The sequence below is a fragment of the Pleurodeles waltl genome, chromosome 1_1 (genome assembly GCF_031143425.1).
Source record: "Pleurodeles waltl isolate 20211129_DDA chromosome 1_1, aPleWal1.hap1.20221129, whole genome shotgun sequence".
NCBI lineage: Eukaryota > Metazoa > Chordata > Amphibia > Caudata > Salamandridae > Pleurodeles > Pleurodeles waltl.
This window is the reverse complement of record NC_090436.1, coordinates 855,117,645-855,132,830: the sequence shown is the minus strand read 5'-3', so window position 1 is coordinate 855,132,830 and position 15,186 is coordinate 855,117,645.

Sequence of the window (15,186 nt, the reverse complement as noted above, 5' to 3'; positions counted from 1 at the left end):
CTATAATTGAGTATGCCCCAAATTCTAGCACTTTGATCATGTCTCAGTTTGTCCTCAGAAACAGGTACAATGCACAATGGAGTTGCGTGGAAGCCATATAGGGTTAGGGTTGTGCAGTCCCTAGGACCAGATCATAGCAGTCAGTGCAGTTTTACATGGCCTGTGATGTCCAGGTGCAGAGTTGTCCTGGCTGTCTTTGGTGGTGAATGGGACTCATGTTGAAGTCAATGCAAGGAGCCACTGGTGACAAACAACCACATGGAGGCCGTGCTACAGGGAACCCTTGCAGAGTGAAAGGAGTGCGAGTCCTGGTACTATCCCACAGCAGCCAGTTCACTTCTACCTGGTCCATGGGTCCCCGGTGCAGAGTTGTCCTGACTGTCTGTGGTGCTCAATCTGACTTGAGCTGGTGCTATTTTTACAGCTTACCTGATAAGTGGTGACAAGAAGATTATAAATCTCAGCTGGGGCTCTATTGCAGATGTTGGATGCGGGTCGCACACTGTGCCCTGCATCTGCAAAGTTGAGTATGGGGGTTAGTTACCAGACTGGCAACCAACAAGCCTTGGCAGCGGTAAGGGTCCAGAGATCCTTTGGGAACATCCCAGGGTCCAAGGGAGGGAGGTAGCGGCCTGAAACTTGGAGGCAGGCTTGACTGCGACTCCCAGTAGACAGTGGTTCACCTGGCTTTTGACTATGACATTGCAGGCCTGATAGCCTGCAAAACTTTGGATGCTGCAATTGTGTTTTTACCTGCAGTTTGCAGGGGATTGGTGCCATTGCTCCACGGGAGCCTGAAGTTGGTTCTGCCACAGGTGTCCCTCTGGTCAGAAGTGATAAGTTTCAGCCAAGGATTAAAGTTGACCACGCAGTTCCCTATCTGTTGCTTTAGGGTCGGAGCATCTCTCTTTTGCCTTAGTGTAGTGGGAAGAGTCCTGCGTTGTCCGTGATGCAGAGTTTCTCCTTGTCCTTCTTGATGTTGGTCAGTAAGAATTGAGGTTCTGATGTCAGAGGTGTCCCTTAAATCCTGGATTTAGTGGAGTTGGGGTGGGGAGGCTAGTGGCCAATGTGCAGCTAGCTCCTACACCTAATCTGCCCAATGAGGTGACCACATCTGGTGTGACAGGTCCCCTTTAGCTACCCAGAACCCTCTATTCTGCCACTCCTAAGATGGCAGAAATCACAATTTAGAGCACAGATCGGGCTGCTCACCCTAGAGGTATGGTCAGCCTTCTGGGGGTGTGCACTGACCTCCATAGATAATTTCTCACCTGACCATGAGCAAATGTGCCTGGGGAGGGCTGTTTCCTCACTGGGGAACAGCACATATAGCTATCAGGGGTGGTGAAGCCTTTGAGGCTCACAGCCCTGATGGCTATATTCACTATTCCTGCTGGGGGCGGGAGGTGTGACCTCCTTCCTGTCTCAGCCTTTTGTTCCTGAGCTCTGGGAGTACCCAGGCAGCCTGGCGGGTGGTCAGGAATCTATTTTGGTGGTAGCAAGCACAGGATAAAGCACAAGTGGCCAGCCAGAGCACAGAGAAGTGTGGCAAACATGTGGGCAACCTCTAGTGTACCACCTGGGTACATGCCAGCTGTCCCTCAACACCAGATTCATGATGGGGAAGAGAAAGTAAGTTGTTTGACAGCAAACTCAACATATCTAGGTGTTACCATATTGGAGCTAGCAATCCGGGTCTGCCTAGGCTTAAGTCCTATGTTGTACTATGGACTGGCCTGAACTTATAGTGTACAAGGCAATATCAGAAAATAGAATGATGGATGGAGAGTTGAAACTTTTCAAACACTCACCCCTAGTCACAAATCTGGGTTTAATCTATTGTTATTTTGCTTGCCACGTCACCCCAGTTCAGACCCAGCTTTATGCAAATCAGTCTTGACCTTGCTCCCAATGGAAGCAGTCCAGCTGGAACTGCCAAGCCAGATCATCCCTGGACTGGATTCCAGCATCCTGGGACCAGTTTCAGAGTATCACCCTTCATCAGCCAGGCTAGCTTGAATCCCGTGGTGCATCAAGCAAGAGACCCACGTCTGGGCATACCCTAGACACTTAGGGCGCACAAGGTCATATCATAAAATAAAATGACGGACAGAGAAGTGAATCTTTTCAAACACTCACCCCTAGTCACAAATCTGGGTTTAATCCATTTACTTACCACGTCACCCCAGTTTGTGTTGCTACTGAACTTATAGTGTACCTTAATGGAAAGGATTCTATAGAGACATATAAGCTTGTGCTTATGTGCCTGCACCTTAACTATAATGTATCCTGCCTCCTGGGCTGCAGAGGCCTTCCTTAGGGGTGTCTGATATATAGGTAAGATAGTGCATGGGACTGTGCCACTCATGGTGAGGGCACAGTCGAACTTGAGCAGTTTGCACTGCTCTGCCAGAATGCAATGGTTTGCCTTGGCCCTCTAGGGTGACACAAACACATGCTTCAGCCCTAGGGACCCCTTCACCTCCTTTTCCATGGGTACGCTAGGTCCCATTTGCTAGGAGCTTAGAAGGGGGTAAAGTTTTGCCAATCAGGAAATTACCATGTTGACAATTAATTTAGGGAAGGATCACATACACTGGGGCCTGGTTGGCAAGTCCTAGTGCACTATCTGAGTCACACAAACAACACAGTGTGAGGGGGCATCTGCAAAGAGCCCAGTTTTCTTGCAAAAAGCTTTAAGAGCAAATATTGTCAAGTTTTGTAAGGATAATGAAGGTTGAGCTCCCTTAAATATGGTTTGGGATGCCTTCAAGGCATATGTTTGGGCAGAATTAATAATATTTAATGGCACATAAGTATGGTATATAGAAACAATGTAGGCAGATAGAGGAGGATAGGCAAAAGCTAGAGGAGCATCTAAAGGCACAGGATAGCACAAAACAACCAGAGAAAGGTTAAGAGATACAGAAGAATAAATATAAACTCATGGGGTTGATGGAGGCGAGGGTAAGGAAACAGTGGGAAGCTAGAAAACTGTCCCTCTTTGAATGTGGAGAGAACAGTGGTAAATTACTAGCATGGCACGCCAAGACAGACCTGACAAGAACTTTTATGTCAGTTAAAAAACAGGGGATCGGTGAGGTAATAACTGATAATAGAGATACAGAGAAGACCTTTCTCTGTTTTTTAGAGAATTATATACAGAAGATTTAAATTCCGTGGAAAAACAGATTTCTCACTGGCTAGAACAAGATTCAATCACAAAACTTTCCAGTGGCCACGCTTCAATATTAAATAGGTGTATTGAGCAACATGAAGTTATTCAGGCGGTTAAATGTGTTAAAACAGGAAAGGCAGCAGGACCCGAGGGTTTTAAAACAAATTGCATACTCTATTACGAGACACAATCATTCCAGTAATGACTGAACTATTCAGGGAGATTTTTCGTAATGAGACTCACCTACTTCCGACTCACCCACTTCCCTATTGGAAGGAAACAATAATCACCTTAGTACTTAAAATAGATAAAAAACCTGAGAGCTAATATTAATTAAAATGTATATGAATTGTGTCAAATGTGACATTTTAAATAGTAAAACATTTTAAATTAATAAAATCCTTTAAAAATAAAAATATTTATCAAGGTCTCTATACTCCCATCGCCCTCTCCTGCCCACATTCCCCTCATATAATTTCCTGTCCACATGGGATTGGCTCGACACCAAATAGCCCACTACCTCCTTATGCGCTCGCACATAGGCATACAGATTACATTGTTTTGATGGCAAATGCACACCCGTGTTAATCGCTAGGCTTACATAACTGTGTATAAAATCTCAATTAAATGATTTTTAAAAAATTACAATACATTTTAATAAAGTAAAATAATTAGAAATTCTTTTTTTTTAAGTTTAAAATGCTGTAAGTTTTCTGGTAAATAATTTTAAATAATGCAAATCTTTAACATTTATTTTATTTGAATATTTTTAATACATTTTAATTTAATATTAAGTAAATGCATATTAATGGTGTTAAATTGAAAAATAAATATAAAAAATGTAAATTATTATAATTTCATATAATACAAATATTCCAAATTTATTTTGTTTTATAATTATAATTTTATATAAAAATATATTTTTTATTTTTTTTAATTAAAAATTGATTCTACATAATTTTTAATTCTATGAATGTTATTTTTTTGTTTAGGATTTTCTTTTCTTTTTAATAGAATAAAGTTTAGGAATGATAGTGACTATTTTTATAAATACATTAATAATGAATTTAAATATTTTCATTTACAAATATGTGTATATGTTTGTTGTTTTGAATAGTGCTTATAAATAAAATGTAATTCTATTATATAGTTAAAAATTGTGGGTGAGTATAGAGTGTTGATTGTGTATATAAAATGTTTAATTTGTGTTACCTTCTTCAAAATGTTTTAGATTGAAGTGTTTATAGTAAATTTCACCTCTTTAGCGTCTTACACCGTCTTCAAATAGCCTTAGACTGTAGTTTGAATAGTAAATGTAACCCTTTAGGGTCTTATTACGAGGTTGGTGCTCTGAAGACCGCCAGCCTTGAGGTGGCGGTTGGAAAGCCGTGGCTGTGGTGGTCCGACCACCACATTATGAGGTTGACAGGCAGGCCTGCCAACCTACTGCTGTCCACGCTAGGATCAGTGATGCTCTTAGGCTGATGGCGGTACTGGTTGTAATCAGCCAGAATGGTGCTGAACTCAGCGATGCCCTGCTGATCACAACCTTATTCTCCAACAGCCTGTTCATGGAGGTCTGACTGCCATTGAAAGGCGGGTGGAGAACAAGTGCGGGGGACCACAGTGGGGGTCCCTGCACTGCCCATGCCAGTGGCATGTGCAGTGCAGGGGTCCGCCTGCCAAGCACCCCCGAAATGCGCACTGTCTGCTGTGCAGACAGTGCTCTTCTTGAGGGTGCCGGTGCCCCATGTGCGGCAGCATTGTCACCGGCTCTATTATAAGTCGGTGACAATGCTGCTGCACCTTTCCTTCTGGGCTGACTGGTGGAAACCTTGGTTCCCACTGGTCAGCCCAGTGGGAAAGTCATTATGGGTCTGGCCCTCCCCGTCAGGAATTTGGCAGATGGATGTTTACATCTGCCAAACTCATAATCAGCGCTTAGTGTCTAATACCTTCCCCAAATTTCATTTAGATTGGTGTGAGAATAGTAAATGTCACTCCTTTAATGTCAAACACTTTCCACCTATATGATTAGATTGGAGTAGGAATAGTAAATGTCACCCCTTTAGTGTCCAATAATTTAACATTTTTAACAGCATTTTTTGACATGTTTTACACTGTTCATCCAATGAAATGAATTCATACATTTATTTAACATTTATTCAACATTTTTACATTAGTTCTCATTTGTTGCTATATTGGAAGATAGTCTTTATTTAGTCTCATTTAGCAGCTATTTTTTCAGCTATCTTCTATTTTATCAACTGTTTGTGTTATTTTTAGTTTATTTTCCTAGAACCAGGTTACAGTAAAGAGCTGTTGTTGATCAGAAGAGGTACGCCCCATTTCAAGGATTTTTTAGGGTTTTGACAGTGGGGGCAAAGGCAAGGTCTACAAGTTAATTACATTGTTGCTTGTGGCTTTTTTGTATATTTAGATGTATTAATAGTAGTGTTTTCACTAGTTTATAGTTTTGGGGGGATTGTACACTATTTTAGAAATGCATGACTATGTTATGTTAAATTGTGCTTATATTTTGATGGTTAAGTGTGATGTATATGTATTTTGGGGAATCTAATATGTTTTGTGGGTGGGAGGTTTTGGTCTGTGAATGTGTCCAACGAGCATTGAGAGTTTCTGTGTTTTTTTTAACTAAATCATTTTTGGCTCCTGGTAAATCAATGTTTTTAATTTGGTTTCCTTTTTTCTGGGTTCCTGGACTTAAAACAAAAAACACTTTTTCAGGTTTTTATGGTTCCTAGATACTTTGGATTCTTCGAGAGATCACTACAGGATTTTTATTGTTTTTTTGCATTTTTGGGGGGCTTACAGATGTAACAGTATATTTCAGTGTTTTGTGAGCCAGATAAAAAAAATGTAGTTTTCTGCTTCTGTTTCACAAATCTTTTGCTATAAATTAGTGTGACCTACTGTTGTGGTACTCATGGCTTTCTCCTGAATCGGGCCAATATGTTACCTTTTCTGTAAGGTGAAAACAGTTGTGCAGAACCTTACTTTATGAGCTTAATTTACAAAAGGGTCTTTCTAAAGACATTAAGGGAGAGAAACAACTTTTAAATTGGGCTGACTGAATACATTTTCTTTCTCCAGTTTTATATTTTACTGTAACAGGGAAAAATATGGTATTGGACGTGCCCAGGAGGCAGACTAAGGAGAGCTATAGCAGGTAATAGATTGCTAAACAAATCAGAGCCGTCTGTCTTTTGCATATATTTGCCATGCTATAGTCTGCCCGTGTTTCAGTTATTCATCCGCTGGTAAAAAACGAAACTCCCACCGGTAAAATGCAGCATGTCCACAGGTATTATATACAGCCCTGGTAGCTCCGCGCCGAGGGATGCAGAAGCAGGTCAGATCAAAGTCAGCCCTGCATTCTGAAAGCCAGAATGCATAATATTTTCATTTAGATTGACAACGTGTCTCTACTTTAATGAAAGATTTAAGAGTGGCTTAAACTCAGATGTGGGTTTACGACACGAAGTGCAGTTATGCGCCGCAAAGGGGGCTGTTTCTCATTTCACGAGGAATGGAGACGTAAAAATACTGAAAGTTAAGCTGAATGAAGAATTGTTCGCACTCGTATACAACACAGACTGTCACTCGTGACCATTTCTTACTCCTCATTTTATTGCCTTTAGGCCGAATGGGGAGTTGCAAGACTTTTCTAGCCGCAGAACCTAATTCGAGGTACCTGCAGCACAACGTGTGCTTTTTTTTCAATTTTTGGGTTGGTACGGGTTATCTGGAGCAGAAGGGGGGTGTTTCCGTTTCCGCACTCCAAGTGAGGGCAACCATGAAGACGCTCTCGGTGCCCGAGGACCTTGATGTTCCAAGGGGTATGTTGTGTATTCTCAGAACACAATCTCAAGAACAGATGCCTCCGACACAGAAGAAAAGTTGAAGTTGCAGTGGAGTAGAAAACAGGGCAGACTGGTACAGAAAATTGGCCCGCGCACCGAATAAACTGTCTCCCTTTTATCGAGTCAAATATTAGAAAAGTGGCCCGTGTTTGCAAACTGGGACTGGGAGGTAAAGAAGACGTGCTGGATGTGTTTTGGGAGATACGGAAAGGTGCATGGAAATGTGCTTGCTGCACGCGATGATTGTTTTTTTAGCTGGGAAAACAACAGTAAAAAGTGGCCCAGTAGGCCATAAAAAAGTCCACAAACAGCGGAAACCAGCAAACACCGACTTTTCACACCAGACATTCGGACAATGCCTCATTGCCCTGTAGACCAGTGCGATCGTTTTCTCTTTATTTCCCCTTTTGTGTTTTTATCTCTCCTTCTTTGGGTGAAAGTCTTTAAGAGAAACCAACTGCCAGTTCCCAAAACGATAGCCGTCGAGCCACACCTACAACAACCGCTCAAATAAGCACAACTTGATACTACTCGCGAAAAATGTCACTATAAATAGTTGCCTAACATACGATAACACAGTTCGGCACAGTATGAGTCCTTCATTTTGGAATTTAGAAAAAGGTGCCAGTCAGGGTTAAACATGTATGTCTTTCTTGGTGTTTGGACCTGAGCAAACATTTATTGACCATTACAGGTTTTGGTGGTTGCACCACGTCACCTCCTAAGAACTGTTGTCGGTGAACCACACTAATTATGTTGAATCAAGCTTTCTTCCAAATCTACAAAAGTAAAACCGGTGTCTCAGCATGGACGGAAGGCTCCAGAATCTGACAAAGTCGGGGGGAATCTGCAGGCCAGCACATATTTCGAGCAATTAATAGTGCTACTCATACTGCAGGTGTTTTGTAGCCAAACGTTCATTTGCCCAAAACTGGAAGGAGTCGGTCAGAGAAACGCGCACTTCCACTGTTATTGCGAGTCAGTGCTGCAGTTTCAACCAATCTCCGCAGAAAGTTCTGCAAGGGTTCTTCCGTTATACGACTTTAAAAGAAGAGGTACTCATTGTCAGTTTTACATTACAGTTTTTATTCTGACTAGCAAAAAAGCCTCATTTTTTACGACGTTCATAAAAGCGCTCAGGAAATACTCCTGCTTCACTCCGGGAAATCCTAGAAACATTGTGGGGAAATTATTCATTTTGTCGTCTAATTTCCCTATAAAAATCAGTAAATGGCCAAATGTTTTACAGGCATTTCAAATAATCTGGGTATGCAATTTGATTTGGCCTCCTGAGGTGAGAGATATATAATATCTTTCTCCACTTAAATGTTTAAGTCAATTAATATCCCTATCATTCCACTTCCAATTAGATTCTCTGTCAAATATAAAACAAATGTGTATCTACTTGTAAGAAACAGGGTGAACAAATGACAGGCATTATTATATCTCAAAATATCTTTCCCCTCATCATATCAGTGACCCAAAAGGCTTCTCCTCCAGAGACACCTTGTACATATAGGAGCTAGATGTCCGAAACATTTTGATTGCAAACAGCCCGAATGGCAGAATTGGGTCGTTTGCAGATCCAAAAATGCTTTTACTTATGTAAAAAGCCCAATTTGCAATTTGGTAACCTGTTACTGATTTGCAATTTGGGTTTGCGGATCAGTATTGTGAAGCAGCATGTTTGGGATGTCCCTTCCAAATACTGATTTGCATTGGTGTGTACGAATGTTTGCTACCAAATTGAGGTCGTAAAAATTCCCACTTTATGGCCAACTCAAAGTTGGTTTTAACCCATTCACAAATGGGAACCCATGAGAACAGTTTAATAAATATTTTTTAAGAGCAGGCAGTGGTCAGAGGGGCCACTGCCTAAACTTAGAAAATAAAAATGAAACTTTTCATTTTTTATTTTTAAATGAATCCCATTTTCTTTAAGGACAAATGACTGCTTTATTTAAAAGCAAACACAGACTTTGTTGTCTGCTGACCCCAGCAGGCCACCATCCATGTGATGTAGCAAATGCTAGTGGGTCACAAATAGTGCACTAACTCATTAATATTCATGAGGTAGGTCTATTGGTGATCCACTATGAATCGCTAATGGGCCAGATATCACTTTTGTAAATTAGTAATAGCGATTACTAAATAACGATTTGCAAAAAATCGCTCTTTGTTTAATTGCTGTTACCAATCTTCATACATTTAGCCCTAAGGGTTTTAAGGGGAAATACTTTAAAGTTGCTAACAGGATGCCCTTACTTATATGTCATATTATTTTTTACTAAACAGGTTGTTGGTTAGCTGTTAATTGTTAGTTGGTCTCCAGATTGGAGCGTCCTTTTCCTTTTTACCTAGATGTAATTTGATATATTTCCACAGCATGACACAAAAGGAGTTTTTATATCAGAAAAGAAAATAATATTAGTGAAAGATTAGAGATATTTTCACTAGTTAGTAAAGGGAGGATTAATTGCAGTTCTGATAATGAGAGTAATACAATTTTAGATCTCATAAAGCTGCCTCGTAGATTAGACATATCTCTCATGTTCATACACTGGAGCAGTCCCCCAGGTTCTACAGATCTTACAGGTATAAGAAAGCAATAGTGATGACAAAGGTATAAAAGCTCTATCAACGATGACAATTAAATGTCCCAGATGTGAAATAAAATAGCAACAATGGCAGCAAATATCCTCCATTACCAGGAAATTACAACAATATTAGCAGTATATTTCCATACTTAGGTCAATTTATCACTCAAATAGCAACTTGAAACTTTAAAGCTTACTATTTATTGACAATTATATTACCCGCAAAAATTTGCTTGAGATATTTTGATAGAACATATGAAGTTAATTCCCTAAAAGAAAATCTTGTCATTATCTGCAATAGTGTATTGTCCCAATTATATGCTTTCCATTTATCAGTCTGTTATGACTGTGGAACTGTGATTAGATCTTAAATGATCAACAGCAAAATAGCTTTCAGAAGCACTACTAAGAGAGCGGCTTCGGCTCTACCCACATGTTGCTCCCCTTGAGTACAGTTTTTGATTGGATTGCTATTGTGTGCTTCCATTGAAAAGGAATGCCTGTATTGCACTGTTTTGACTTGTGAGAAATCTAGCAGGACTGAGGTGCTTATGGTGGCACCACATTGATAAAGGCTGTAGGCCTAAGCTGTTAATTATGACAATTTATTGTAAAGGCTGCAAGTTTGACACATTTATTGTGAAACACATAAGTGAATGTCAATAGGTATTTAAAAGTGGATTGTCATTAAAACCCACAGAAGGGTATGTTTTTACACAAAATCTCAGACTGCTGAAGTGGGCAAGGGTTTTGTTGTTGGTTACCCCAAACCAGTGCCTCAGTATAATAGATTTATCCTATGATTATCATTGTAAGGCCTTCTTAGGAGAGGTAATATTTTGCTCTGTCATCTGTAATATTGTACATTGTTGTAATTTTTCACTGAATGCCCAATGCTTTCCTTTTGAGAAAACTCAGACTTAATACATTAAACCTGCATTGGTTTTTGGTCACGTCAGTGATAAAGGGAATAGGCCTCATTGGTTAACTGGAAAAAGTTATGTTCCGTACCATAGGTCTGAACTAATTATCATGAAAAATCATGACAAAGACAGTGCGCCTGGCTTATTTATTGTGAAAAGCATTTGTTAAAGCCAATAGACCTTCAACAGTAGATTGTTATCACACTCATTTACCACCTGTATTTGGTTATAAGTAATCCCACAGATTACCATAGTAGGCAAAGGCTTCGGTATTGGTCACCCACTCAGGCAAACAGTGGAGTTAGAAGATTTTCTCTCTGATGATTCCTGATAGAGCTTTTTGAGAGTGTCTGTGTATTATTTTGCCAACTTCAACTTTAACTATGTATGCATGATAGCATAATTGTAAGCATGATTGCATGGATGATGGGTAGGCACTTAATTAGGGCTATGGTGCAATGTGCCAAGCCAATGTTAAGAGCTCTAAGCCTTATTGGTTTATTGGAAAGTTATGGCAGGTTAATAGGTTTGACCTGTTAATTATGAAACGTTGTGATGAATCTAAGAAGCCTTACTGACTTATTGTGCCAAGCATGTGTTTAAGGCAATAGTCATTTAAGGGAGGTTTATTATTAGACTGTGTTAAAGACTGTAGGAAGGCTTTTTATTGCATGGAATTTCACAGATTACCGTGGTAGGCAAGGATTTCGGTGTTGATGACCCACTCAAAGAAACTGTGGGGGCTGAGAATTTGCACTATATTTATAGTTATCTGCTCTTTTATGAAGTATTTTATATTGTTTTGACAACTGTAATTTTGCGTTTATTTGTACTTTTATATGTGAGGAAGGTAGTAAGAGTTCACTTACTTTAAAAAATCGCACAAATTCACAGAGAAAACACTAATTAAAAAAAAAAATGAAAGTGAAGTTTGACAGTTATATGCCACCTTGTTAGGTATAACTTGCAACCCCATTGAGTTTTTCAGAAGTTATCAGTTCTGTAATATTTGAGGCTATAAGCAGTGCATCACAGCAGTTAAACTTATGTTTACGATGACCCACAAAGAAAAAGGCTTTGTAAGTTCGGCCCCTGGAACTTCATAACATAAGTAAGTAGAGATAGAGGTTTGTCCAACGTGAAAAAAGACAGAAAAGTTAGCTTTTACATTTGCTGGGGGAATATGCAAAGCAGATATGCTTGCGTATATATGCTCATATGAAGAAGGAATTCCCAAACAAAGCTGTGATGGTTGTTGTTGCCTCTCAGGAGTACTCCTTTAAACATTTTCGAGCTTTAACATAATGATAAATATACAAGATGTTACATTTAGCAGCTTGTGGAATAGTCAGTGGCAATGTAAATAATGTAAATAACTAGATGGAGGTTTTGGGAGTATCTTGGGCATCTTTCTGACACTGAATGCAGTGAACCAATATCTCGCCTCTGTTCTCTACCTGCCTAAAACAACAGAAATTACTATTTTGTGAGCTTTTTATAACCCGTTGATATGAACATGGTTTTATGTGGAATTATTTTCTTCTCGAATCATGTCTTTTGGGTAACTGATTTTGTACTTCCCAACACCCCTCCAAAGCCTCGGTCTTTGATATAATTTTACTGCTAGCCATAGTTGTATTTTCCTCTGTGATTCATTCTCCTAGTAAGTGCAGAGGGATCCCTTTGCTCAGGTATTTCATGCGTTAGACTAGAGAATCAGATAATATCATTAACTCTTAAGCTTCTGTCACTTGAGTTGTAGGGCTTGAACTAGCAACAAAGAATTGCTTAGAAAAAATTATTAATCTATCTCACATTCATGTACAAAGCTATGAAAATAGATATATGTTTGTTTGTGATTTGGGTTCCTTTCTCTTCATTTTCATCTGTTTCCACACTGACCAAGTCTTTTTCCCATTTGTTACATCTCCTGTGGTAGTTGGTGGGAGGCTGGGTGAGGCTGGGTGGGAGGCCAACCTTGTAATGGGAAGTGAATTTCTTCGTACTCAACGTAAGTCTCATTGTGTGCATCGCCTGCTGCTCCTGAGTTGGGAGGGAATATTTGGGCATGAACTTCTACATGCTGATGATGTGCTTATGTATAATAAGAAATGTTTTGCTTCTGCACTCCAATTATTAACAACCTGTTGAAATAATTATTTTACCAACACATGATTTGCTGAAACTGGTGCAACCTTTAGACCCTCACTTCCATCTTAAACCGATGTTTGAAGTAGAATGTCTTAACAATGTGTTAGCCAATCTGTTACCCTATGATATAATTATGTTTCTACTTCCACTCTGCTCTGATATCTGCCTTCCTATACCTTTTTTGGGTTCAATGAGCAATACCAGGTCTGAACCTTTGTTGTCAATTAGCAAAAGTAGATGAAGCATTGTTTAGATTCCCATTAATTCCAACTTGGATGGGTCAGTCAATCACAAGTCCCCCCACTAAACCTCTGGACAATGTGTTGAAGTTATGCACCTTTCTCATATAGTAGCATGAGCAGCTTATGGACTATTCTACATTGTAGATATTCAAGAACCAGTCCAGGAACATTCTATTCAGCCTTCAAAATCATTTATTGAGTAGTAACCTTGTCATAACCTTGAGCAAGTATGGCACACTACGCTTGTTTGGAAGTAGCTATTATGCCCATCATGGATATAGAAAACATGGATCAGTGCATTACTGAATCTACTGAAATCCGTATCTTCTTCAGCATACCCTCTACATTGCAGTCATGCAATGATAGAATCTGCACTTGCGGAACAGTGCCAAATATTTGAAGGCTTCCATTGTGATTCTCAGCTTCCGATCACCAGATATCTTCACATGACACCTTGGAAACAGATGTACAAAGTATTTCTACTGGTTTATCAGGAAGATCTATAAATTAAATGTTTACATGAACTTAGTTATACAATCTGCAGAAATGGTCTTCCCTGTATTATGTCTCGACCATTCAATGCTGCTTCTGTATCTGAGATAAAGGTGACTTTGTGTACCAGGGGTATTTCATGGTCAGTGAGTGTCATCTTTAATAGTATCTCTAAATTTCTTTAAGCCCTCCCATTCTGTCCTATGAAGTAGATTGTTTTCTGCTCAACTCCATGTAGCTACCCCCCGAGCATAGGTTGATAGGAAGGGAACCACAGGTGATTCTCAAAGCATAACAATGGTAAAATTTGCTAACAGCAGGGCCAGGTCAAAGAATTTAAGTGCAGGCCTCTCTGCTGCAGGGCGAGGGAAGAGCCCTATGAGTACCCCATCCAGTAAGGCAAGCATGGGGCGACCTTTCGCAGTACCAAGTATTGATAATAGTCAAGACCAGTAGGTTTGTAGTACGGGCCCTGACCATAACACGTAAAGAAGGTCTGCATCCGAGAGACAGCAATGGGGCAGTTTGTGCCCGCTCCAGTAAAAAAATGATTAATATGGGCGAGGGAGTGCTATGCCATATTCATTATTGTGGAAAAGATCTACAGTAGTAGAGAAACAAGCTGTAGGCCAATGTCATAAGTGCCACATGTGCAAGTGCCCTGTGCTTGTGTACAAACCCAAAGAAGGACTAGCAGGAGCAAAGGGTTTCTCTATGCCTGTTAACTTATGGGCCCTAGCCAAACAGGCCACTGCCTGCCAGGAAAGGCCTGCGGTTCATAGATGTAAATGAGTGGAAGGCAACAGGAGGAAATTCAAGAAACCATCCCTGTAATCAGCCAGTGAAAGCCACAAGTCAAACAGTGAGTGACCAGAGAACCAGAGGGCTAGTCCCCCTACATTTGTCTGAAGTTTTAATGTAGCAAGGAATATTCTGAATCGTTCCGTTCCCCTAAATTAATTAAACTAGGGAGGAATGTAGTTGCATAGAGAAGGAACATGGAAGAAGGAGGGGAAAATTAGCAAAACAATAAAGGAATCTGAGTAGCACTACCATTTTCACTAATGCCATGCAACCAATTACTGACAGCGGCAGGGATGACCAAAACGTTTTTTGAGTCTAGTATGCTGGCATTGCGCTACCCAGATTTCCATCAGGTAGATCACTGAGTATATGATAGATGTTGATATCCAAATACCTAAATGTAGTCATTACTAATTGTAACCTAGCAGAGAGATGTAGGCTTCTAACTGAGTGGTGTAGAGGAAATATACAGGATTGAACCCAATTCACACTGATGACCAATAGAAAAGCAAAGTCAGAGAGAACCTGCTGATGTTGGATAAGTCGTTATCTGTGTTGTGGACGTTCAAGAGGAGATCATCAGGGTTTAAGGACACTATATGGGTGGTTCCATGCAATGGTGTTCCCCATGTTGTCCTGCGGAGGCGGAGCTGAATTGTTAAAGGTTCTAAGGTCATAGCAAATAACAGTGGTGATAGGGGACACCCCTGTCGGACAACTCTATCTATGGGCCATTGAGAAGAGATACACTTCCCAGTCTTAATCTGGGCTGAAGGACTACAGTACAGAATCTGTATTCACTTCTGTCAGTATGGGCCTATGCCAAATAACAGGAAGGGCCCAGCGGAGCGGTGCGTGAGATGAAGGCCCCAGCGGAGCGGTGCTTGACAGGAAGGGCCCAGCGGAGCGGTGCTT